Source organism: Bos grunniens, chromosome X (assembly GCF_055505025.1).
Source record: "Bos grunniens cultivar Pamir isolate PY7600 chromosome X, Bosgru_T2T1.0, whole genome shotgun sequence".
NCBI classification, from domain to species: domain Eukaryota; kingdom Metazoa; phylum Chordata; class Mammalia; order Artiodactyla; family Bovidae; genus Bos; species Bos grunniens.
Window position 1 is genome coordinate 108,819,798 of NC_141194.1, and position 25,484 is coordinate 108,845,281.

Consider the following 25,484-nt stretch of genomic DNA (forward strand, 5'->3'; position numbering starts at 1 on the left):
CCTTTGCCTTGCTTCATTCCATACTCCAGAGCCAAATTATCCTGTTACTCCAGGTGTTTCTTGACTTCCTACTTTTGCATTCTAGTCCACTATAATGTAAAGGACAACTTTTTTGTGTGTTTCTTCTAAAAGGTCTTGTCGGTCTTCCTAGGACCATTCAACTTCAGCTTCTTCATCATTACTTGTTGGGGCATGGAATTGGATTACTGTGATATTGAATGGTTTCCCTTGGAAATGAACAGAGATCTTTCTATAGTTTTTGAGATTGCATCCAGCTAATGCATTTTGGACTCTTTTGTTGACCATAATGGTTACTTCATTTCTTCTGAGGGATTCTTGCCCGCCGTAGTAGAAATAATGGTCCTCTTAGTTAAATTCACCAATTCCAGTCCAATTTAGTTTCTGATTCCTAGAATGTTGACATTCACTCTTGCCATGTCCTGTTTGACAATTGTCAAATTGCCTTGATTGATGGACTTAACATTCGAGATTCCTATGCTACATTGCTGTTCATAGCATTGGACCTTTCTTTTGTCACCAGTCACATCCACAACTGTGTATTGTTTTTGCTTTGGCTCAATACCTTCATTCTTTCTACAGTTATTTCTCCACCAATCTCCAGTAGCATATTAGGCACCTACTGACCTGGGGAGTTCCTCTTTCAGTATCCTATCATTTTGCATTTTCATACTGTTCATGCGAATCTCAAGACAAGAATACTGAAGTGGTTTGCCCTTCCCTTCTCCAGTGGACCACATTCTGTGAGACGTCTCCACAATAACCCGCCCAACTTGGGAGGCCCCACAAGGCCTGGCTTAGTTTCACTGAGTTAGACAAGACTGTGGTTCTCCTGTGATTAGATTGACGAGATTACTGTGATTATGGTTTCAGTGTGTCTGCCATCTGATGCCGTCTTGCAACACCTACCATCTTTCATGGGTTTCTCTTAACTTGGACGTGGGATATCACTTCACGGCTGCTCCAGCAAAGTGCAGCCACTTCTCCTTACCTTGGGCAAGGTATATCTCCTCACTGCCACCACTCCTGACTTTGAATGTGGAGTAGTTCCTCTAGTCCCTCCTGTGCCCATGCAGCCACGACTCCATGGACCTGTGGTATCAGTCCTGATTATTCACTAGAAGGACTGACGCTGAAGCTGCAACTCCAGTACTTTGTCCACCTGATGCAAAGAACTGTCTCACTGGAAAAGATCATGATGCTAGGAAGGAATGAAGGTCAAGGAGAAGGGGATGAGAGAGGATGAGATGGTTGGATGGCATCAGGAAATCGACGGACTTGAGTTTCAGCAAGTTCTGGTAGTTGGTAATGGACAAGGAATCCTGGTGTACTGAAGTCCATGGGGTTCCACACAGTCAGACACACCTGAACAAATGAAATGAACTGATTGCAATAGGGAGAATGCTGCGAAAACAAGTTCTTCACGTGTCTCAAAATGGAATGGAAAAAGATATTTCTTTAACATGGAAGATAAGGAGGGTGCTCAGCAACTATGTGTGTGTGTTTAAGTTTGTGTATGTGTGTGTGTTTGTGTGGTTGAGTGTGAGATGGGGAAAGATGTGGGATGGATGAACAGACAGCATGATGAAGCAGTTTGACAGGAAGTGTTTCTTTCTATAGTGAGCTGATTCTTAGAATGAGCTGTTAAAGGAGTCAGACAGGTCTGACTCTTAGCACTTGCTCAATCATGGGGGAAAGCTGAAGTTCAGAGGAGAGAAGCATGGCTAAAGTTTAGGCAAGATTAGTCAGTGGGTATGTTAAGGATGACTGTGAGCACTTGGCCAGTCTCTGCTGTTGTTTGAGAGAGGCCAAGTCAGCCCTTCGACAGTATGGTTGTTATCAAAATTGCAAATCCATGTGCTTGATGTAGAATGAGGCCCATCAAAACTAAATGTTAGTGTTTGGAACAGGGAAAGCTTTATTACAGATTCATACAAGGATGTGGGTGGCCCTTGCCCTAAGAACCCAAAGTTACTGAACGTTTTCAGTTAAGTACATTTAAAAGCAAATGTTAGAGAGAGTTGTGGTAAGTTGTTACAGACCTCTTGGCGTCACATTCTTTGTGCTTAAAGTTAGGTCATGGTCAGGTAATTATGTTCCTATATATCTCTACCAGATTAACGTTATTTTCTGTCATTCTTGCCCTGTCAATAGAGGGCAAAGTCTCAAGGCACAATTGTCACCTTGAAATGTCCCATTCTGGATAAGCAGAAACAGATCTCATTTGGCAGCTCCTTCAGGGTAAGTTTCCCACATTCTGTGCAGCTCTCATCCTTGATGGAGCCAGGCACCCAATCCAATAGGTCCTGTCTCCTCAGGCTGTCCAAGGGAGAAGACCAGTTCTCAGAGACTGAGGCCCAGGAAGATGGCCATTTCTAGTAGGTTGCAGAGACAGGGAAGGGGGAGAGGTTCACCGCTCCTCAAGGCCTGGGCCAAGGCTACTGGAGGGCCTTACTGAGGGCTCTGGAGCAGTACAGGATGTCGTCCCCAGTCTATTCCCTGGGACCTCCAGCTCACCCACTGGCCCAAGGCTGGGTGATCTCCAGGCCCTCCAAAAGAATGCCTGAATCTGCCTCTTCTCTCACTTTCCAGCTGATGACCACCACAGCACCCTTACTTAATCACTTCCCCAATAGTCCCTTCTTGACAGTAACTGGAAGGGAGGGCCCACTGTGGTGCTGATCAATAGCTGAGCAGGACAACGAATGGTCACTCAATGACAGTTGGCTGCTTGTGAATGGGGCCATCTGAAGCACCAAGCAAGGCCTGAACTACACCTGTTGTCTAGGAACAGGGTGGGTTGAAATGAAGCACATCAATGGCTAACTGCATAGGGATGTGCTCACTCTGCCCTGTTACATTGTGAATAGAATAATAATCACTGTGAGGTTAAGGTTTGTCAAAGTAGTTCTCAAGGTGGGCTGGATTTGCCATTCTTGTTGGCTTTGAAATATTGGCTATAATATATGTGGCACACAGAATCATGTGGCAGCTACCGGAGGGGCCTATAGATAAGCACTGCTGACTGGCATGCCTGGGAATACAATGAAAAGAATGATGTACAAAAGTTAAACAAGCATGTGAAACCAATATCTGCTGTGGGAAAAGAATCAGTCAAAAAGATTAAAGCACACTGGACATAAAGTATCCTTATGGAACACAGCAGCATAAGCACTGCCATTAGCAGGTAGTCATTGCTTTGCCGTATTACTCCACATCCTGTTACTAAGCAACAGGTCTTGCCCAGCAATTGGACAGTGCATCGCTCGGCCCTGCCAATAAGCAACCAACTATCAGGGAGATAACTACTGATACTTCTCCTACTCAGCTATTGGTCAGCTTCACATTGGGCCCTACCTGATGATAACTGTGAATGAGGGACCACTGGGGAAGTGATTCAGTGAAGCGACAGTGGTGCATTGGTCATCTGACTCTTGCCTTTGGGAACCTTACTTTTTTTTTTTTTTTTTTTTAATTGGCAATGTACTTTTTGTAGATGGAGCAAATTGAGTTTCCCTACTCAATATGAGAGGTGAAGTGTCTCCAACAATATTAGTGAAAGAGACATTTATGACTTTCTTGGCTCTGATGTGTAATTTTATGGAGACGGTGTATAGACCTTGGGGCAACAGACTGAGGATTTACCAACTCTTGTGGTCTCTAAAGCTCATTGGATTAGCAAAAACATCAATCCTGTTCTTAATTACCTTTTTCCATGTTAATGCTTGCTCTTAAGTTCTTTAAGCCCCTCAAGAACCCCCACTAGAAAGAGACTTGTCAAAAGAGGAAAAGACTAGACGACTCTGAGGAACAGATTTCGAGTGAAAGTGTTTGGTAGAGTTTCATACAGGGATGGAGGAGGCAGGAGTCTTGAAGGGGGACATATAAGTCAAAGAATAAAGGGCACTGAAGGAATGTCTGAGGGTCATGAGAAGAAACACCATGCCCCTAAATCACCACTCCCCAGAATCAGACACACAGAGGGGTCAGGGGTGAGACAGTTGTATCATGGCCTCCCTCAGCACCCACTAACCCATGTTGATGGGCACAGTTTTTCATTGTGATGTCTAAGACCCCAAAGCCACCATTGGCTGGGGGAGTGCCTAGCTGACCAATCAGATTGAAAGATGTGGCTCCTCATTGTCCTAAGAAGGTATATATAGCGAGGTCAGAGGCAGACATTCTGGGTTAGGCCATTTCATGCTATTATCATAAGGTAACCTGGAAGCCACAGCAGCCAAGAAGAGTTCCAATGCAGTGTGGTTCAAGGGTGAAAGTACGAAAGAAGACACTTTGTCCACAGAGATACAGAGGCAGTGTGAAGGTAAGATGATTCCATCTATGCTCCCCACGTTCTCCATTGACTTTGCTGCCCAAGACCTCTACACTGCCCTTGCCTGCCACAAAATCCCTCATCATCCCACATGCCTTTTCATGAAATCTCCCTTCCAACTCAGATGTTACACGATTTGCTCAAAACTAATACCTTTCTCTTGATTTCAAGGCTCGGAATATGACTATGAGGGTCAGAAGACCTCTGGAAGGAACCTTGAGTTTTTGTATCCATTCAGCCAGTTTTGTCTTTTGCTTGGGGCATTCAACCCATTTTCATTTAAGGTAATTATTGATAAGTATGATCCCGTTGCCATTTACCTTATTATTTTGGCTTCGAATTTATACACCGTTTTTGTGTTTCCTGTCTAGAGAATATCCTTTAGTATTTGTTGGAAAGCTGGTTTGGTGGTGCTAAATTCTCTCAGCTTTTGCTTGTCTGTAAAGGTTTTGATTTCTCCTTCATATTTGAATGAGATCCGTGCTGGGTACAATAATCTGGCTGTAGGTTATTTTCTTTCATCACTTTAAGTATGTCTTGCCATTCCCTCCTGGTTTGAAGAGTTTCTATTGAAAGATCAGCTGTTATCCTTATGGGAATCCCCTTGTGTGTTATTTGTTGTTTTTCCCTTGCTGCTTTTAATATTTGTTCTTTGTGTTTGATCTTTGTTAATTTGATTAATATATGTCTTGGGGTGTTTCGCCTTGGGTTTATCCTGTTTGGGACTCTCTGGGTTTCTTGGACTTGAGTGATTATTTCCTTCCCCATTTTAGGGAAGTTTTCAACTATTATCTCCTTAAGTATTTTCTCATGGTCTTTCTTTTTGTCTTCTTCTTCGGGGACCCCTACGATTCGAATGTTGTAGCATTTAATATTGTCCTGGAGATCTCTGAGATTGTCCTCATTTCTTTTAATTCGTTTTTCTTTTTTCCTCTCTGATTCATTTATTTCTACCATCCTATCTTCTAATTCACTAATCCTATCTTCTGCCTCTGTTATTCTACTATTTGTTGCCTCCAGAGTGTTTTAAATTTCATTTATTGCATTATTCATTGTATATTGACTCTTTTTTATTTCTTCTAGGTCCATGTTAAACCTTTCTTGCATCTTCTCAATCCTTGTCTCCAGGCTATTTATCTGTGATTCCATTTTGATTTCAAGATTTTGGATCAATTTCACTATCATTATTCGGAATTCTTTATCAGGTAGATTCCCTATCTCTTCTTCTTCTGTTTGGTTTGGTGGGCATTTATCCTGTTCCTTTATCTGCTGGGTATTCCTCTGTCTCTTCATCTTGTTTGAATTGCTGAGTTTGGGGTGTCCTTTCTGTATTCTGGCAGTTTGTGGAGTTCTCTTTATTTTGGCTTTTCCTCACTGTGTGTGAGTTTGTACAGGTGACTTGTTAAGGTTTCTTGGTTAGGGAAGCTTGTGTCGGTGCTCTGGTGGGTGGAGCTGTATTTCTTCTCTCTGGAGTGCAATGAAGTGTCCAGTAGTGAGTTATGAGATGTCTATGGTTTGGGGGTGACTTTGGGCAGCCTGTATCTTGGAGCTCAGGGCTGTGTTCCTTTGTTGCTGGAGAATTTGTTTGGTATGTCTTGCCCTGGAACTTGTTGGCCCTTGTGTGGTGCTCAGTTTCAGTGTAGGTACGGAGGCGTTTGATGAGCTCCTGTCAATTAATGTTCCCTGGAGTCAGGAGTCCCCTGAAGTCAGGGTTTGGACTTAAGCTTCCTGCTTCCAGTTATCGGTCTTATTTTTACAGTAGTTTCAGAACTTCTTCTTCTATACAGTACCATTGATAAAACATCTACATTAAAGATGAAAAGTTTCTCTGCTGTGAGGGTCACCCAGACAGGTTCACAGCATTACACAGGAGAATAGAAGAGGGAGGAGGGAGTTAGAGGTGACCCGGATGAGATGAGGTGGAATCAATAGAGGAGAAAGTGGGTTAGCCAGTAATCACTTCCTTATGTGCACTCCACAACTGAACAGCTCAGAGATGTTCACGGAATTATACAGAGAAGAGAAGAAGGAGGAAGGAGGCAGAGGTGGCCAAGAGGATAAAAGGGCGGAATGAAAAGAAAGGAGACAGATCCAGCCAGTAATCAGTTCCCGAAGTGTTCTCCACCATCTGGAACATACAGAAATTCACATAGTTGGGTAGAATAGAGAGGGGTTAGGGAGGAGACACAGGCGACCTCGTGGAGTAACAAATACATAAAAGCAAAAATTAAAAATCTAGAGTAGAGTTTGGAATTTCAAAAATACAATGTTAAAGAAAAGAAGAAGGAAAAGAAAGAGAGAGGAAAACAAAAACAAAAACAAAATTGCAAAAATTATAAAGAAAAGATAGGTATAAAATTGATAACAAATACCAAAAAGCAAAAGTTAAAATTCTAGAGTAGAGTTTGGAATTTCAAAAATACAATGTTAAAGAAAAGAAGAAGGAAAAGAAAGAGAGAGGAAAACAAAAACAAAAACAAAATTGCAAAAATTATAAAGAAAATATAGGTACAAAATTGATAACAAATACCAAAACGCATAAATTAAAAATCTAGAGTTCAGTGTGGAATTTCAGGTATACAATGTTATATAAAAGAAGAAGAGAAAGAAAGAGAGATTTAAAAAGTCACAAAAATTATTAAAAAAAAAATAGGTACAAGATTGATAACAAATACCAAAATGCTAAATAGACTTTAAAACAAAAGCTGTGAAAAGAGACAAAGATGGTCACTACATAATGATCAAAGGATCAATCCAAGAAGAAGATATAACAATTATAAATATATATGGACCCAACACGGGAGCGCCGCAATATGTAAGACAAATGCTAATAAGTATTAAAGGAGACATTAACAATAACACAATAACAGTGGGAGACTTTAATACCCCACTCACACCTATGGATAGATCAACTAAACAGAAAGTCTATGGATAGATCAACTAAACAGAAAGTAAACAAGGAAACACAAACTTTAAATGATACAATAGACCATTTAGACCTAATTGATATCTATAGGACATTTCATCCCAAAACAATGAATTTCACCTTTTTCTCAAGCGCACATGGAACCTTCTCCAGGATAGATCACATCCTGGGCCATAAAGCTAGCCTTGGTAAATTCAAAAAAACAGAAATCATTCCAAGCATCTTTTCTGACCACAATGTAGTAAGATTAGACCTCAACTACAGGACAAAAACTATTAAAAATTCCAACATATGGAGGCTGAACAACACACTGCTGAATAAACAACAAACCACAGAGGAAATCAAGAAAGACATCAAAATTTGCATAGAAGCAAATAAAAATGAAAACACAACAACCCAAAACCTGTGGGACATGGTAAAAGCAGTCCTAAGGGGAAAGTTCATAGCAATACAGGCATACTCAAGAAACAAGAAAAAAGTCAAACAAATAACCTAACTCTACACCTAAAGCAACGAGAAGAGGAAGAAATGAAGAACCCCAGGGTTAGCAGAAGGAAAGAAATCTTAAAAATTAGGGCAGAAATAAATGCAAAAGAAACAAAAGAGACCATAGCAAAAATCAACAAAGCCAAAAGCTGGTTCTTTGAAAGGATAAATAAAATTGACAAACCATTAGCCAGACTCATCAAGAAACAAAGGGAGAAAAATCAAATCAACAAAATTAGAAATGAAAATGGAGAGATCACAACAGACAACACAGAAATACAAAGGATCATAAGAGACTACTATCAACAATTATATGCCAATAAAATGGACAACGGGGAAGAAATGGACAAATTCTTAGAAAAGTACAACCTTCCAAAACTGGACCAAGAAGAAATAGAAAATCTTAACAGACCCATCACAAGCACGGAAATTGAAACTGTAATCAAAAATCTTCCAGCAAACAAAAGCCCAGGTCCAGACGGCTTCACAGCTGAATTCTACCAAAAATTTAGAGAAGAGCTAACACCTATCCTGCTCAAACCTTTCCAGAAAATTGCAGAGGAAGGTAAACTTCCAAACTCATTCTACGAGGCCACCATCACCCTAATACCAAAACCTGACAAAGATGCCACAAAAAAAGAAAACTACAGGCCAATATCACTGATGAACATAGATGCAAAAGTCCTTAACAAAATTCTAGCAATCAGAATCCAACAATACATTAAAAAGATCATACACCATGACCAAGTGGGCTTTGTCCCAGGGATGCAAGGATTCTTCAATATACACAAATCAATCAAATTAATACACCACATTAACAAATTGAAAAATAAAAACCATATGATTATCTCAATAGATGCAGAGAAAGCCTTTGACAAAATTCAACACCCATTTATGATAAAAACTCTCCAGAAAGCAGGAATAGAGGGAATATACCTCAACATAATAAAAGCTATATATGACAAGCCCACAGCAAACATTATCCTCAATGGTGAAAAATTGAAAGCATTTCCTCTAAAGTCAGGAACAAGACAAGGGTGCCCACTTTCACCATTACTATTCAACATAGTTTTGGAAGTTGTGGCCACAGCAATCTGAGCAGAAAAAGAAATAAAAGGAATCCAAATTGGAAAAGAAGAAGTAAAACTCTCACTGTTTGCAGATGACATGATCCTGTGCATAGAAAACCCTAAAGACTCCACCAAAAAATTACTAGAACTAATCAATGACTATAGTAAAGTTGCAGGATATAAAATCAACACACAGAAATCCCTTGCATTCCTATACACTAATAATGAGAAAACAGAAAGAGAAATTAAGGAAACAATTCCATTCACCATTGCAACGGAAAGAATAAAATACTTAGGAATATATCAACCTAAAGAAACTAAAGACCTATATATAGAAAGCTATAAAACACTGGTGAAAGAAATCAAAGAGGACACTAATAGATGGAGAAATATACCATGTTCATGGATTGGAAGAATCAATATAGTGAAAATGAGTATACTACTCAAAGCAATTTATAGATTCAATGCAATCCCTATTAAGCTACTAACAGTATTCTTCACAGAGCTAGAACAAATAATTTCACAATTTGTATGGAAATACAAAAAACCTCGAATAGCCAAAGCTATCTTGAGAAAGAAGAATGGAACTGGAAGAATCAACCTACCTGACTTCAGGCTCTACTACAAAGCCACAGTTATCAAGACAGTATGGTACTGGTACAAAACCAGAAATATAGATCAATGAAACAAAATAGAAAGCCCAGAGATAAATCCACGCACATATGGACACCTTATCTTTGACAAAGGAGGCAAGAATATACAATGGATTAAAAACAATCTCTTTAACAAGTGGTGCTGGGAAAACTGGTCAACCACTTGTAAAAGAATGAAACTAGAACACTTTCTAACACCATACACAAAATAAACTCAAAATGGATTAAAGATCTCAATGTAAGACCAGAGACTATAAAACTCCTAGAGGACAACATAGGCAAAACACTCTCTGACATACATCACAGCAGGATCCTCTATGACCCACCTCCCAGAATATTGGAAATAAAAGCAAAAATAAACAAATGGGACCTAATTAACCTTAAAAGCTTCTGCACATCAAAGGAAACTATTAGCAAGGTGAAAAGGCAGCCTTCAGAATGGGAGAAAATAATAGCAAATGAAGCAACTGACAAAGAATTAATATCAAGAATATGCAAGCAACACCTACCGCTCAATGCCAGAAAAATAAATGACCCAATCAAAAAATGGGCCAAAGAACTAAATAGACATTTCTCCAAAGAAGACATACAGATGCCTAACAAACACATGAAAAAATGCTCAACATCACTCATTATCAGAGAAATGCAAATCAAAACCACTATGAGGTACCATTTCATGCCAGTCAGAATGGCTGCGATCCAAAAGTCTACAAGCAATAAATGCTGGAGAGGGTGTGGAGAAAAGGGAACCCTCTTACACTGCTGGTGGGAATGCAAACTAGTACAGCCACTATGGAGAACAGTGTGGAGATTTCTTAAAAAATTGGAAGTAGAACTGCCTTATGATCCAGCAATCCCACTGCTGGGCATACACACTGAGGAAATCAGAAGGGAAAGACACGTATACCCCTATCTTCATCGCAGCACTGTTTATAATAGCCAGGACATGGAAACAACCTAGATGTCCATCAGCAGATGAATGGATAAGAAAGCAGTGGTACATATACACAATGGAGTATTTCTCAGCCATTAAAAAGAATTCATTTGAATCAGTTTAATGAGATGGATGAAACTGGAGCCTATTATACAGAGTGAAGTAAGCCAGAAAGAAAAACACCAAACAGTATACTAACACATATATATGGAATTTAGAAAGATGGTAACAATAAACCTATATACAAGACAGCAAAAGAGACATTGATGTATAGAACAGTCTTATGGACTCTGTGGGAGAGGGAGAGGGTTGCAAGATTTGGGAGAATGGCATTGAAACATGTATACTATCATGTATGAAACGAGTCACCAGTCTACGTTCAATGCATGATACTGGATGCTTGGGGCTGGTACACTGGGATGACCCAGAGGGATGGTATGGGGAGGGAGGAGGCAGTAGGGTTCAGGATGGGGAACACAGGTATACCTGTGACGGATTCATTTTGATACTTGGAAAAAACAATACAATCTGGTAAAGGTTAAAAATAAAATAAAATTTAAAAAAAAAATGAAAGGAACCTTGAGAAAGAAAATCCGATCATATGCCATGCAGTCGAAGAAGGTGAAGACAACAAGAAAACCAAAGTTTTTTCTGTTCCTGTGCACGTAAGAAACTGAATCAAAACCAAAAAGGGTACCAAAATATGAGGCAGAGTCAAAGAAGGAGGCAGAATCAAAAGAGAAGGTAAGCTCAGCCACCCCAGAATGAGAGACCCTGGAGAAGTCCAAGCTGGGCAGCCAGTAACTGAATAGAAAAGGTCATAAAGTTTAGAATTGTGTCTCCAGAGGTCTGCTTTCTTAGATATGGCAAATCAGAAAAAGACTGACTCTCACACTAACATAGTAAACTGATGGCTGCGATTAAAATACACATCAAATGGTGAAAAGATAATATTTGTGTGTGTGTGAATTTTCTAATGGGAAGGGAGGGAAGGAAGCAAAGAGGTGGGCACCTGAGTGGGGAGGGATGTGGGTCCCAAGAGCTGAGGGAACAGACCCTCAGGTTCCCAGTTAGCCAGAGAGTAGGGGTCTCGACTGGGTCAGGAGTCTGAACTGAAGGTGAATAACTCTGCTTAACAATTGATCTCAGCTGCAAGGTGTAGTGGTGCGGTGTTACTGCCATTGTTTGGGGTGTGGAGTGACATTAGGGTCTAGATTGCCAGAATCCAGAAGGGAAGAGGGCTTCACATGGGGATGGTGAATGTCATATTTCCCCTGAGTGAGGCAGGCAGAAATCACCCTCTGGCCACTTACGTCATAACGGGCTTTGTTGCATCACTGACCTATGCTGTCAACTAAAGGTGCTCAGGAGGCACAAAATGTAAATACAACTAAAACGCACAATAGCACTCCCAAAGATTGAAATAATGTTTGGAGGGATCAGACCAAATATCATTTAGGACACTGTTATCCTAAGAAATTTGTGGGAGCAGTGTCTTCCCAAGGGCAGGGCAGTGGAGGTGGCCCAATCCTGGTGCAGATGACTAACAGGATCACGACACACAGATAATGTTTTTGGGTGGGGGCCCCATGAAGTTTGGGATCTTAGTTCCCTGACCAGGGATTGAACCGGTTTCCCTTCTAGTGAAAGCATGGAGTCCTAACCACTGGACAGCCAGAGCAGGCATAACAGAGACTTTTGATAAAAGTATTAATATAAGTCTGTGTAAAAGCTGGTCTTATATTTATCACCATCCCCTAGTATTTCTAAATAACTACAGTCGTAAAACATTCTTCCCCAATAAACTCTTTTGTCAGTCCAAGTTCTACAAGTTTCGAGGTTTAAAAAGAAGAGTATCGAATATTTCATTTGGTGTTAAATTTAGTTTTGAAGTGTTTGAATAGTTTCAAGGAGTAGTCAATCACATATGGACATATATAAGGCAGAGTCTCTACCAAAGGAATCCCGTGTGTTTTCAGAGAACATTTTAGAAACAATTAAAACAGAGTTTCACCATCAGCATCAAAAGAGTTGAGTTCAGATTTTAAGTCAATGCTACGGTACCTTGTATCTGGACTGCAGCTCCCATATTAAATCTTTCTGGCACTTTAACTCCTGACAGACACAGTTGATTCAAAGTCAGTCACTGAATGTGATTTAAAATCATTAAGAGTGAATGAGACCCTGGGTTTGTTGTCCTTTCAAAGGAAGTGGGAGAACTATAAATCCTGCCTGTGAAAATTAGTCAGGTAAGCAGCTACCAGTATGATATGGACAGAGAGCCCTGATAGGTGGGTGCTGTGATTCCAGATCTGTATATATTATCACCATTTAACACTATAACAATTTAATGCCCTGTTGTAGGACTGACTGAAATATTTGCTGTTAGGAGAAGGTAACAGATTACTAGGCCTGAAGAGCTGAAAGTGAAAGTTGCTCAGTCGTGTCCAACGGTTGGGGACCCCATGGACTATATAGTCCATGGAATTCTCCAGGCCAGAATACTGGAGTGGGTAGCATTTCCTTGCTCCAGGGGATCTTCCCAACCCAGGGATCAAGCCCAGGCATCCCACATTGAAGGTGGATTCTTCACCAGCTGAGCCACCAGGGAAGCCAAACAATGCTAGAGTGGGTATCTTGTCCCTTCTCCAGCAGAGCTTCCCTACCCAGGAATTGAACTGATGTCTACAGCTTTGCAGGCAGAATCTTTCCCAACTGAGCTATCAGGAAAGTCCTGAGGTGGACTAGAAGCAGAGGTTAGAGGGCCTTGTTTCCCTAAAGTAGCGCTGGTATGTATTTTAATATCCGTGGATAAACTGCCACCTTGCAGAAAGAATTGAGGATGCATAGAGTTTAAAAAGGAACCAAAGACTCTTAGGGTTAAAAGAGAAAAACATAAACACTAAGTCATGAGTTGAGAAAGGGTATATCCATTTAGATGAACAACAATAAATCAAAATCAGATGCCTATAGCTCTCCTGGAAAAGGACAGTATATTGTGATTCAAACATGACAAGTCCTATTGCAAATGCTGTGTTGTATGGGATGGGGGGGGGGGTTGCTCATTAGCACTCACAAAGAGTAGTAGGAACGCTTTATACTTCCACTTATACAGGTTTGCTAAGAATACATTCCAACTGACCCCTCTAGCTGTGGCCATAACAACCTCTATTGACTGATACAATGATTTCCCTAAGACCTTATACTTTCCTCTATGCCTGTGTCCATCCTATATTCTGTGACTCAGAAACTAGCAACCATCTGAGGCTAGCCTAATGGTCACCTCTCAAGGAAATGTTCTTAATCATTCTCTTGTGTATTAATATTTTCACGTTCTCTAATCACTTGCAGTTCATTACATGCAGTTTGTAGGATAGATTTTTGAGTATGTATCTTATCAGAAATGCATGCCAGAGAGGTAAATGGATTAGAGATCAACAGTGTGGTGATATAAAATATTATCAGAAGTTGGATTATCTAAGACTGTAAGGGAGAGAATCACTCTCCTCTGCCAAGTATGTCCAAGAATCTGTTTAAAAATATATTAAAACCCATAAACTAGAGAGTGGATCAGAAGTCAAAGGAACTTAAATGAGAGGCTTATTTTATCCGTAGTCAAGAGGAACACTATGTCTTTGTATTAAGGCCATCCATTTGCATGACACCAAATGCAAAAGCCAAAGCAGTGCCCATGGACTCATGATGAGTGCACAATACTGCTGGCCCAGAGGCTTCTCTTGATTGCCAGAGGTCAAGAGCAAGTCTATGTGCCTAGGGTCAGAACGCATCTGCCCAGGATCACATCCACATATCAGCGGGAATCAAGTGGGAGTCCCCAAACTGTACATGCTCCTGGTCAAGTCCTTCATTCCAGTGCCTTTCCTACAGGCTTGTCACTCATTACTGCCTTGAGATGATCATGATTAAGTTTCCCCTCACCATCTCTTCAATTAACTGCCATGGGCAACTAGAAATCTGAATGCAAAGGATTGAAATACGACCCTTACCTTATACCACGTAAAAAACTAAACTCAGAATTAATTAAAGTTTTAAATGCAAGATCTGAAACTATAAATCAACTAGAAGAAAACATCCTGGAGAAGTTGTAAACATTGGTCTTAGAAGTGATTTTATGTAAGTGACACCGAAATCATAGGCAACCAAAGCAAAAATGGAAAAGTAGGATCACTTCAAACGATTAAACTGCCTTCCCCAAAGAACATCAAAAACACATCTAATAGAAGCCAAGCAGATGGTTAGCAAATGGCAAGTTGGGGCGGGCGGCTGAATTGGGAGTTGGGGATTCACATATATATAGACACCACAATATATAAAATAGATAACCAACCAGGACCTACTACAAAACCACAGGCAACTCTGCTAGAAATTCTGCAACAACATAAAAGGAAAAAGAATTTGTAAAGGAATGGATATATGTATGTGTGCCTGTACAAGCTCAGTTGATTCAAATGTGCCCGAATCTTTCTGACACTAAGGACTGTAGCCTGCTAGGCTCCTCTGTCCATGGGATTCTGCAGGCAAGAATACTGGAGAGGTTCGACATGTCCCTCTGAACATATCTTCCCAACCCAGGGATTGAACCCAAATCTCCTTCATTGCAGGGTGATTCTTTAACAACTGAGCCAAGTGGGAAGTCCAAATACATGTATATGTAAAGCTGAATCACTTTGCTGAACACCTGAAACACAACATGGTAAATCAAATATCCTCGAATGAAAAAAAAAAATAAAAAATAAAAAGAATCCATCAACATTTAGAACGATCAGTTCAAAAAAATAATTGGAAAATCCAGAAAGATTCCCAAAATTACTCTCAAGGTAAGATCCACAGGGAACAGGGTATGAAGGGAAAAGGATGATTCAAGTACTGATGTGTGCCCATGGAAGAGGACTCAGAATATAAGGGAGATTACACGGTTGGAGATATGCCCTGGGTGTGAGTGGTTCAAGCCATATATTGGAAACACAAATCCTGGGGTCTGACACAGGGAAGAGAAACGCCCTTAGATGGTTGCAGGGCTATGTGGACTAACAGGAGGTCTGTGGGAAGTCTGGACTCCCCCCTCCAGGAGCATGTGCTCAGGGGCTTGCTCCCAAGCCACAATGAAGAGGACAGATGAGACCGCATTTGTGGATGCCTGTTATCCCAACAACTGCCCACACTTACACACACCCTGCTTACTCGGTGTGGCCGATATGCGCTGTAGCAGGGGCTGCCATGACCAGGAAGACAGTTGGGATGTGGAAAACAGAGGTGCATCTGGCCAAGGGCGGCATGCGGGTGGAAGAGCCGGGGTCATGCTCATGGGGGGCACTTATAGGCAGCGTTTCAGGAGAAGTCCTGATCTCTGATGGAGGCCAGACTGTCACAGCAGATGACCCAGTATGTGCCCAGAGCCCATGAGGGCCTCACCTGCCCAGTAGCACGCTCTTCAAAAGGGCAGGGATAGCAGAAGCTGGGAGAAGTGATCAGCTGTGAGGGACCAAGAGGTCTCAGACCAGAAGCTATGATTAAGCAGGGCAGGAGACGCTACTGATGGTGATGACACAGATGGCAGGTGGGAGTACCCTGGATCTCTGTAAGCAGCCAGCCTGGAGATTTGCTCCTTTTGTTATTTTTCTAACCATAACATGCTCCTCTTGGCCCTCTGTGGCAAGGGTTGTAGTGCTGGGAGAGGGGAGCATACATAATTGAGGCAACACAGCCAGATTTGGCCTGACATTCAGGGCACTGCTCCAGAAATTTGGGATACTACCCTGCCCACAATAGGTCAGTGAAAGCCACTGAGGAAAAGGAAGTCTCTGCCTCACATCTGGCTTCAGACCTGGTACCACTGAACTTCCCAGCCATAGGTGCTGTCACACCCTAAGGAAAGACATGACTTGTGGTCCATCAAATCCAGCCCCACCCCCACCCCCACCCCCCACTGACTATGGTACAGACTGTACAAGGATGCTCCCCCTCAAGCTCACCCCTTCAAGACCATAATAGATAATTGATGCACTTAAATTCAGAGAGGCAGAGACAAATGGGAAGATAGAAGGACTGGTCTCCACTGAAAGACTGAGAGGAAGTCAGTTCAGTTTGTCAGTCGTGTCTGATTCTTTGCGACACCATGAACCGCAGTACACCAGGCCTCCCTGTCCATCACCAACTCGCGGAGTCCACCCAAACCCATGTCCATTGAGTTGGTGATGCCATCAAACCATCTCTTCCTCTGTCGTCCCCTTCTCCTCCTGCCCTCAATATTTCTCCACATAAGGGTCTTTACCAATGAGTCAGCTGTTCGCATCAGGTGGCCAAAATATGGGAGTTTCAGTTTCAACATCAGTCTTCCCAATGAACACTCAGGACTGATATCCTTTAGGAAGGTCTGGTTGGATCTCCTGGCAGTCCAAGGGACTCTCACGAGTCTTCTCCAACACCACAGTTCAAAAGCATCAATTCTTTGGCGCTCAGCTTTTTTATAATCCAACTCTCAATGCATAGCTGACCACTACATAAACCATAGCCTTGAGTAGACAGACCTTTGTTGCCAAAGTAATGTCTCTGCTTTTTTTTAATATAAATTTATTTATTTTAATGGGAGGTTAATTACTTTACATATGGTATTGGTTTTGACATACATCAACATGAACCTGTCACAGGTGTACATGTGTTCCCCATCCTGTACCCGCCTCCCACCTCCCTCCCTGTACCATCCCTATGGGTCATCCCAGTCCACCAGCCCCAAGCATCCTGTATCATGCTTTGAACCTGGACTGGCATTCATTTCATATATGATATTATACATGTTTCAATGCCGTTCTCCCGAATCACCCCACCCTCTCCCAAAGAGTCTCTTCTTTTTAATATGCTGTCTAGGTTAGTCATAGCTCTACTTCCAAGGAGTAAGCTCCCTTTAATTTCACGGCTGCAGTCACAATCTGCAGTGATTTTGGATCCCAGAAAAATAAACTCAGCCGCTGTTTCCACTGTTTTTCCATCTACTTCTCATGAAGTGATGGGACCAGATGCCATGATCTTCGCTTTCTGAATGTTGAGCTTTAAGCCAACATTTTCACTATCTTCTTTCACTTTCATCAAGAGGCTCTTTAGTTCTTCTTTACTTTCTGCCATAATGCTGGTATCATCTGAATATATGAGCTTAATGCTATATCTCCCAGCAATCTTGATTCCAGCTTGTGCTTCCTCCAGCCCAGCGTTTCTAATGATGCACTCTGCATATAAATTAAATAAGCAGAGTGACAGTATACAGCCTTGATGTACTCTTTTTCCTACGTGGAACCAGTCTGTTGTTCCATGTCCAGTTCTAACTGTTGCTTCTTGACCTGCATAGAGGTTTCTCAAGAGGCAGGTCAGGTGGTCTGGTATTCCCATCTCTTTCAGAATTTTCCACAGTTTACAGTGATCCTCACAGTCAAAGGCTTTGGCATAGTCAATAAAGCAGAAATAGATATTTTTATGGAAAACTTTTGCTTGATCCCTGATCCAGTGGATGTTGGCAATTTGATCTCTGATTCCTCTGCCTTTTCTATAACCAGCTTGAACATCTGCAAGTTCATGATTCACATATTGTTGAAGCCTGCTTTGGAGAATTTTAAGAATTACTTTACTGGCATGTGAGATGAGTGAAATTGTGTGGTAGTTTGAGCATTCTATGGTGTTGCCATTCTTGGGAATTGGAGTGAAAATTTCCAGTCCTGTGGCCCCTGCTGAGTTTTCCAAATTAGGTGGCATATTGAGTGCAGCACTGTCCCTGCATTAACTTTCAGGATTTGAGATAGTTCAACTGGAATTCCATCAAATCCACTAGCTTTGTTCGTAGTGATGCTTTCAAAGGACCCCTTGACTTCACATTCCAGGATATCTGGCCCTAGGTGCGTGATCACACCATCATGATTATCTGGGCCATGAAGATTTTTTTTTGTACAGTTCTTCTGGGTATTCTTACCACCTCTTCTTCATATCTTCTGCTTCTGTTAGATCCATACCATTTCTGTCTTTATCGAGCCCTTCTTTGCATGAAATATTCCCTTGGTATCTCGAATTTTTTGAAGAGATGTCTAGTCTTTCCCATTCTGTTTTTTCCTCTATTTCTTTGCATTGATCACTGAGGAAGGCTTTCTTATCTCTTCTTTCTATTCTTTGGAAAGCTGCATTCAGATGCTTATATCTTTCCTTTTCTCCTGTGCTTTTCACTTCTCTTCTTTTCACAACTATTTGTAAGGCCTCCCCAGACACCACTTTTGCTTTTTGGCATTTCTTTTCCATGGGGATGGTCTTGATCCCTGTCTCCTGTACAATGTCATGAACCTCCGTCCATAGTTCATCAGGCACTCTATCTGTCAGGTCTAGTCCCTTAAATCTATTTCTTACTTCCAGTGTATAATCATAACGGATTGAATTTACATCATACCTGAATGGTCTAATGGTTTTCCTACTTTCTTCAATTTAAATCTGAATTTGGCAATAAGGAGCTCATGATCTGAGCCATAGTCAGCTCCCAGTCTTGTTTTGCTGACTGTATAGAGCTTCTCCATCTTTGGCTGCAAACGATATAATCAATCTGATTTCAATGTTGGCCACCTGGTGATGTCCATGGGTAGAGTCTTTTTTGTGTGTTGTTGGAAGAAGGTGTTTGCTATGACCAGTGTGTTCTCTTTGCAAAACTCTCTTAGCCTTTGCCCTGCTTCATTCCATACTCCAGAGCGAAATTTTCCTGTTACTTCAGGTGTTTCTTGACTTCCTACTTTTGCATTCCAGTCCACTATAATGCAAAGGAGATTTCTTTTGAGTGTTAATTCTAAAAGGTCTTGTCGGTCTTCATAGAACCATTGAACTTCAGCTTCTTCATCGTTAATTGTTGGGGCATAGATTTGGATTACTGTGATATTGAATGTTTTGCCTTGGAAACGAACCGAGATCATTCTATAGTTTTTGAGATTGCATCCAGCTACTGCATTTTGGACTCTTTTGTTGACCATGATGGCTACTGCATTTCTCCTGAGAGATTCCTGCCCGCGGTAGTAGATAGAATCTTCATCTGAGTTAAATTCACCCATTCCAGTACATTTTAGTTCACTCATTCCTAGAATGTTGACGTTCACTCTTGCCATCTCCTGTTTGACCACTTCCAATTTGCCTTGATTCATGGACTTAACATTCTGGGTTCCTATGCTATATTGCTCTTTATAGCATTGGACCTTTCTTCTGTCACCAGTCACATCCACAACTGAGTATTGTTTTTGTTTGGATCAATCCCTTCATTCTCTCACTCTTTTTTTTTAAATTTTATTTTATTTTTAAACTTTGCAATATTGTATTAGTTTTGCCAAATATCGAAGTGAATCTACCACAGGTATACCTGTGTTCCCCATCCTGAACCCTCCTCCCTTCTCCCTCCCATACCATCCCTCTGGGTTGTCCCAGTGTACCAGCCCCAAGCATCCAGTATCGTGCATCGAAGCTGGACTGGCGACTCGTTTCACACATGATATTATACAAGTTTCAATGCCATTCTCCCAAATCTTCCCACCCTCTCCCTCTCCCACAGAGACCATAAGACTGTTCTATACATTAGTGTCTCTTTCACTATCTCGTACAGAGGGTTACTGTTACCATCTTTCTAAATTCATATATATGCCTTAGTATACTGTATTGGTGTTTTTCTTTCTGGCTTACTTCACTCTGTATAATAGGCTCCAGTTTCATCCACCTCGTTAGAACTGATCCAAATGTATTCTTTTTAATGTCTGAGTAATCCCTTGATTCTTTCTGGAGTTATTTCTTCACCGATCTCCAGTAGCATATTGGACACCTACTAACCTCGGGAGTTCCTCTTTCAGTATCCTATCATTTTGCCTTTACATACTGTTCAGGAGGATCTCAAGGCAAGAATACTGAAGTGGATTGCCCTTCCTTCTCCAGTGGACCACATTCTGTCAGACTTCTCCACCATGACCGCCCAACTTGGGAGGCCCCACAGGGCCTGGCTTAGTTTCATTGAGTTACAGAAGGCTGTGGTTCTAGTGTCATTAAATGGACTAGATTTCTGTGATTCTGGTTTCAGTGTGTCTGCCCTCTGATGCCGTCTTGCAAAACCTACTGTCTTATGTGAGTTTTTCTTACCTTGGACGTGGGGTATATGTTCACGGCTGTTCCAGCAAAGCACAGCCACTGCTCCTTACCGTGGACGAGGTATATCTCCTCACTGCCAACACTCCTGACCTTGAACGCACAGTAGATCCTCTAGTCCCTTCTGTGCCCATGCAGCCACCACTCCAAGGACGTGTGGTATCAGTCCTGATTATTCACTAGAAGGACTGACACTGAAGCTGCAACTCCAGTACTTTGTCCACCTGATGCAAAGACTGTCTCATTGGAAAAGATCCTGATGCTAGGAAGGAATGAAGGCCAAGGAGAAGGGGATGAGAGAGGATGAGATGGTTGGATGGCATTGGGGATTCGATGGACTTGAGTTTCAGCAAGCTCTAGGAGTTGGTGATGGACAAGGAATCCTGGTGTGCTGCAGTCCATGGGGTTGCACACAGTCGGACACAACTGAACAAATGAAATGAACTGATTGCAATAGGGAGAATGCTTTGAACACAAGTTATTAACGTGTTTCAAAATGGAACTGAAAAAGATATTTCGTTAACATGGAAGATAAGGAGGGTGTACAGCAACTATGTGTGTGTGTGTGTAAGTTTGTGTGTGTGTGTGTGTGTGTGTGTGTGTGTGTGTGTGTTTGTGTGATGGGGAAAGAGATGGGGATGGATGAACAGACAGCATGATGGAGCAGTTTGACAGGAAGTGTTTCTTTCTGTAGTGAGCTGATTCTTAGAATGAGCTGTTAAAGGAGTCAGAAATATGTGACTCTTAGCGCTTGCTCAAGCGTGGGGGAAAGTTGAAGTTCAGAGGATAGAGCATGGCTAAAGTTTAGCCAAGCCTAGTCAATGGGTATGTTATGGATGACTGTGAGCAATTGGCCAGTCTCTGCTGTTGTGTAAGAGAGGCCAAGTCAGCCCTTGGACAGTATGGTTGTTATCAAAATTGCAAATCCATGTGCTTGATGCAGAATGAGGCCCACCAAAACTAAATGTTAGAGTTTGGAAAAGGGAAAGGTTTAATACAGATACCTTCAAGGATGTGGGTGGCTCTTGCCCTAAGAACTCAAAGTTATTGAACGTTTTCACTTAAATACATTTAAAAGCAAATGTCAGAGAAAGTTGTGGTAAGATGTTACAGACTTCTTGGTGTCACATCCTTTGTGCTTAAAGTTAGATCATGGTCAGGTAATAATGTTCCTATATATCTCTACCAGATGAATGTTCTTTTCTGTCATTCTTGCCCTGTCAAGAGAGGGCAAAGTCTCAAGGCACAACTTTCACCTTGAAATGTCCCATCCTGGATAAGCAAAAACAGATCGCATTGGGCAGCTCCTACAGGGCATGGTTCCCACATTCTGCCCAGGTTTCATCCTTAGTGGGGCAGGGACCCAACCCAATAGGTCCTGTCTCCTCAGGCTGTCCAAGTGAGGAGACCAGTTCTCAGAGACTGAGGCCCAGGAAGATGGCCACTGCTAGTACGTTGCAGAGACAGGGATGCGGGAGAGGTTCACCGCTCCTCAAGGCCTGGGCCAAGGCTACTGGAGGGCCTTACTGAGGGCTCTGGAGCACTACAGGATGTCATCCCCAGTCTATTACACTGGGACCTCTAGCTCACCCACTGGCCCAAGGCTGGGTGATCTCCAGGCCCTCCAAAAGAATGCCTGAATCTGCCTCTTCTCTCACTTTCCAGCTGATGACCAGCACACCACCCTTCCTTAATCACTTCCCTAATACTGCCTTCTTGACAGTAACTGTGGGGCAGGGCCCACTGTGATGCAGATCAATAGCTGAGCAGGACAACGAATGGTCACTCATTGAAAGTTGGATGCTTGTGAATGGGGCCATTTGAGGCACCAAGCAAGGCTGAACTACACCTGTTGCCTCGAAGCAAGTTGGATTGAAATGAAGCACAACAATGGCTAACTGCATAGGGCTAGCTCACTCTGCTCTGTTACATTGCGAATAGAATAACAATCACTGTGAGGTTAAGGTTTGTCACAGTAGTTCTCAAGGTGGGCTGGCTTTGACATTCTTGTTGGCTTTGAAATATTAGCTATAATATATGCAGCACATGCAATCATGTGGAAGCTGTTGGAGGGCCATATAGATAAGCACTGCTGACTGGCATGCCTGGGAATACAATGAAAAGAATGATGTACAAAAGTTAAACAAGCACGTGAAATCAAAATCTGCGGTGGGAAAGAAGTCAGTGAAAAAGATTAAAGCACACTGGACCCAACGTATCCTTATGCAACAGCCATTAGCAGGTAGCCATTGCTTTGCCGGATTACTCCACATCCTGTTACTAAGCAACAGGTCTTGCCCAGCAATTGGACAGTGCATCCCTCGGCCCTGCCAATAAGCAACCAACTCAGTGAAATACCAACTGGTATTTCTCCTGCTCAGCTTTGGTCAGCTCCACTTTGGGCCCTACCTGATGATAACTGTCAATGAAAGACCACTGCGGAAGTGATTCAGTCAAGAGACAGTGGTGCATTGTTCATCTGACTCTTCCCTTTGGGAACCTTACTTTTTTTTTTTTTTTAATCGGGAATATATTTCTGGTAGATGGGGCAAACTGAGTTTCGCTACTCAATATGAGAGTTGAAGTGTCCTCAACAATATTAGTGGAGGAGACATTTATGACTTTCTTGGCTCCGATGTGTACTTTTATGGAGACGGTTTATAGACCTTGGGGCAACAGACTGAGGATTCACCAAGTCTTGGGGTCTCTAAAGCTCATTAGAGTAGAAAAACATCCAACCTGTTCTTAATTACCTTTTTCCATGTTAAGTGCTTGCTCTTAAGTTCCTTAAGCCCCTCAAGAACCCCCACTAGGAAGAGGGTGGTTGAAAGATGAAATGACTAGACGACTCTAAGGAATAGATTTGGAGTGAAAAGAGTTTGGTAGATGTTCATACAGGGATGGAGGGGGCAGAATTGTTGAAGGGAGACATATAAGTCAAAGAATAAAGGGCACTGAAGGAAAGTCTGAGGGTAGTGAGAAGAAAGACCATGCCCCTGAATCACCTCTCCCCAGAATCAGACACATAGAGGTGTCAGGGGTGAGAAAGTTGTACCATGGCCTCCCTCAACACCCACTAACCCATGTTGATGGGCACAGTGGTACATTGTGATGTCTAAGACCCCAAAGCCACCATTGGCTGGGGGAGTGCCTAGCTGACCAATCAGACTGAAGGGTGTGGCTCCTCATTGTCCTGAGAAGGTATATATAGGGAGGTCAGAGGCAGAGATTCTGGGTTAGGCCATTTCATGCTATCATCATAAGGTAAACAGTAAGCCACCGCAGCCAAGAAGAGTTCCAAAGCGGTGTGCTTCAAGGGTGAAAGGACAAAAGAAGACCCTTTGTCCACAGAGATACAGACGTAGTGTGAAGGTAAGATGATTCCATCTATGCTCCCCACGTTCTCCATTTATGTTGCTGCCCAAGACCAATACACTGCCCTTGACTGCCACAAAAGCCCTCATAAGCCCACATCCCTTTTCTTGAAATCTTCCTTGCAAATGAGATGTGATATACTTTCCTCAAAACTAACACCCTTCTCTTGTCTTTCAAGGCACGGAATATGACCATGAGGGTCAGAAAACACTAAAAGGAACCTTGAGAATGAAAATTCGATCATATGACCCTCAGTCAAAGAAGGTGAAGAAAATAAGAAAATCAAGCTGTTTTTTGTGTTCCTGTGCATGTAAGAAACTGAATCAAAACCGAAAAGTGTACCAAAATATGAGGCTGAATCAAAGAAGGAGGCAGAATCAAAAGAGAAAGTAAGCTCAGCAACCCCAGAATGAAAGACCCAGGAGAAGTGCAAGCTGGACAGCCAGTAACTGAATAGAAAAGGTCAGACTGTTTAGAATTGTGTCTCCAGAGGTCAGCTTTCTTAGAAATGATCAACCAGGAAAAGACTGACTCTCACACTAACATAGTAAAATGATGGCTGCTATTAAAATATACATCAAATTGTGAAAAGATGGTATTTGTGTGTATGTGAATTTTCTGATGGAAAGGGATGGAAGGAAGCAAAGAGGTGGGCACCTGAGTGGGGAGGGATGTGGGGTCTGCATGTGAAAATTAGTCAGGTAAGCAGCTACCAGGATGATATGGACAGAGAGACCTTATAGATGGGTGCTGTGATTCCAGATCTGTATATATTATCACCATTTAACACTATCACATTTTAATGCCCTATTGTAGGACTGACTGAAATACTTGCTGTTAGGGAAAGGTAACAGATTTCTAGGCCTGAGGAGCTGAAAGTGAAAGTTGCTCAGTCGTGTACGAAGATTGGTGACCCCATGGACTATGCAGTCCTTGGAATTCTACAGGCCAGAATACTGGAGTGGGTAGCCTTTCCTTACTCCAAGGGATCTTCCCATCTTAGGGATGAAGCCCAGGCATCCCACATTGAAAGTGCATTCTTCACCAGCTGAGCCACCAGGGAAGCCAAAGAATGCTAGAGTGCTAGCTTATCCCTTCTCCAGAAGAGCTTCCCTACCCAGAATTGAACTGATGTCTACAGCTTTGCAGGCAGAATCTTCCCCAAAAGAGCTATCAGGAAAATCCTGAGGTGGACAAAAAGTGGAATTTAGATGGCCTGGTTTCCCTAAAGTAGCGCTGTTATATATTTTAATATCTGTGGATATAGTGCCAACTTACAGAAAGAAGTGAAGATGCATAGAGTTTAAAAAACATCCAAAAACTCTTAGGGTTAAAAGAGAAAAATATAAACACTAAGTCATGAGTTGAGAAGGGGTATATCCATTTAGATCAACAACAATAAATCAATATCAGATGCCTGTAGATCTCCTTGAATAGGACAGTATATTGTGATTCAAACATGACAAGTCCTATTGCAAACGCTGTGTTGTATGGGTGTGGGGGGTTTGCTCTTTAGCTCTCACAAAGAGTA

At 42.0% G+C, this 25,484-nt stretch overlaps 1 long non-coding RNA gene across 1 annotated transcript; it reads left to right on the plus strand.

Moving 5' to 3' along the window:
* Positions 1–23,734: 23,734 nt before the first annotated feature.
* On the plus strand, positions 23,735–24,544 carry LOC147341130 (uncharacterized). Its single transcript, XR_015158257.1, has 2 exons — positions 23,735–23,950; positions 24,132–24,544. It is a non-coding gene; the product is annotated as an uncharacterized LOC147341130 (long non-coding RNA).
* The last annotated feature ends 940 nt before the right edge of the window (positions 24,545–25,484 follow it).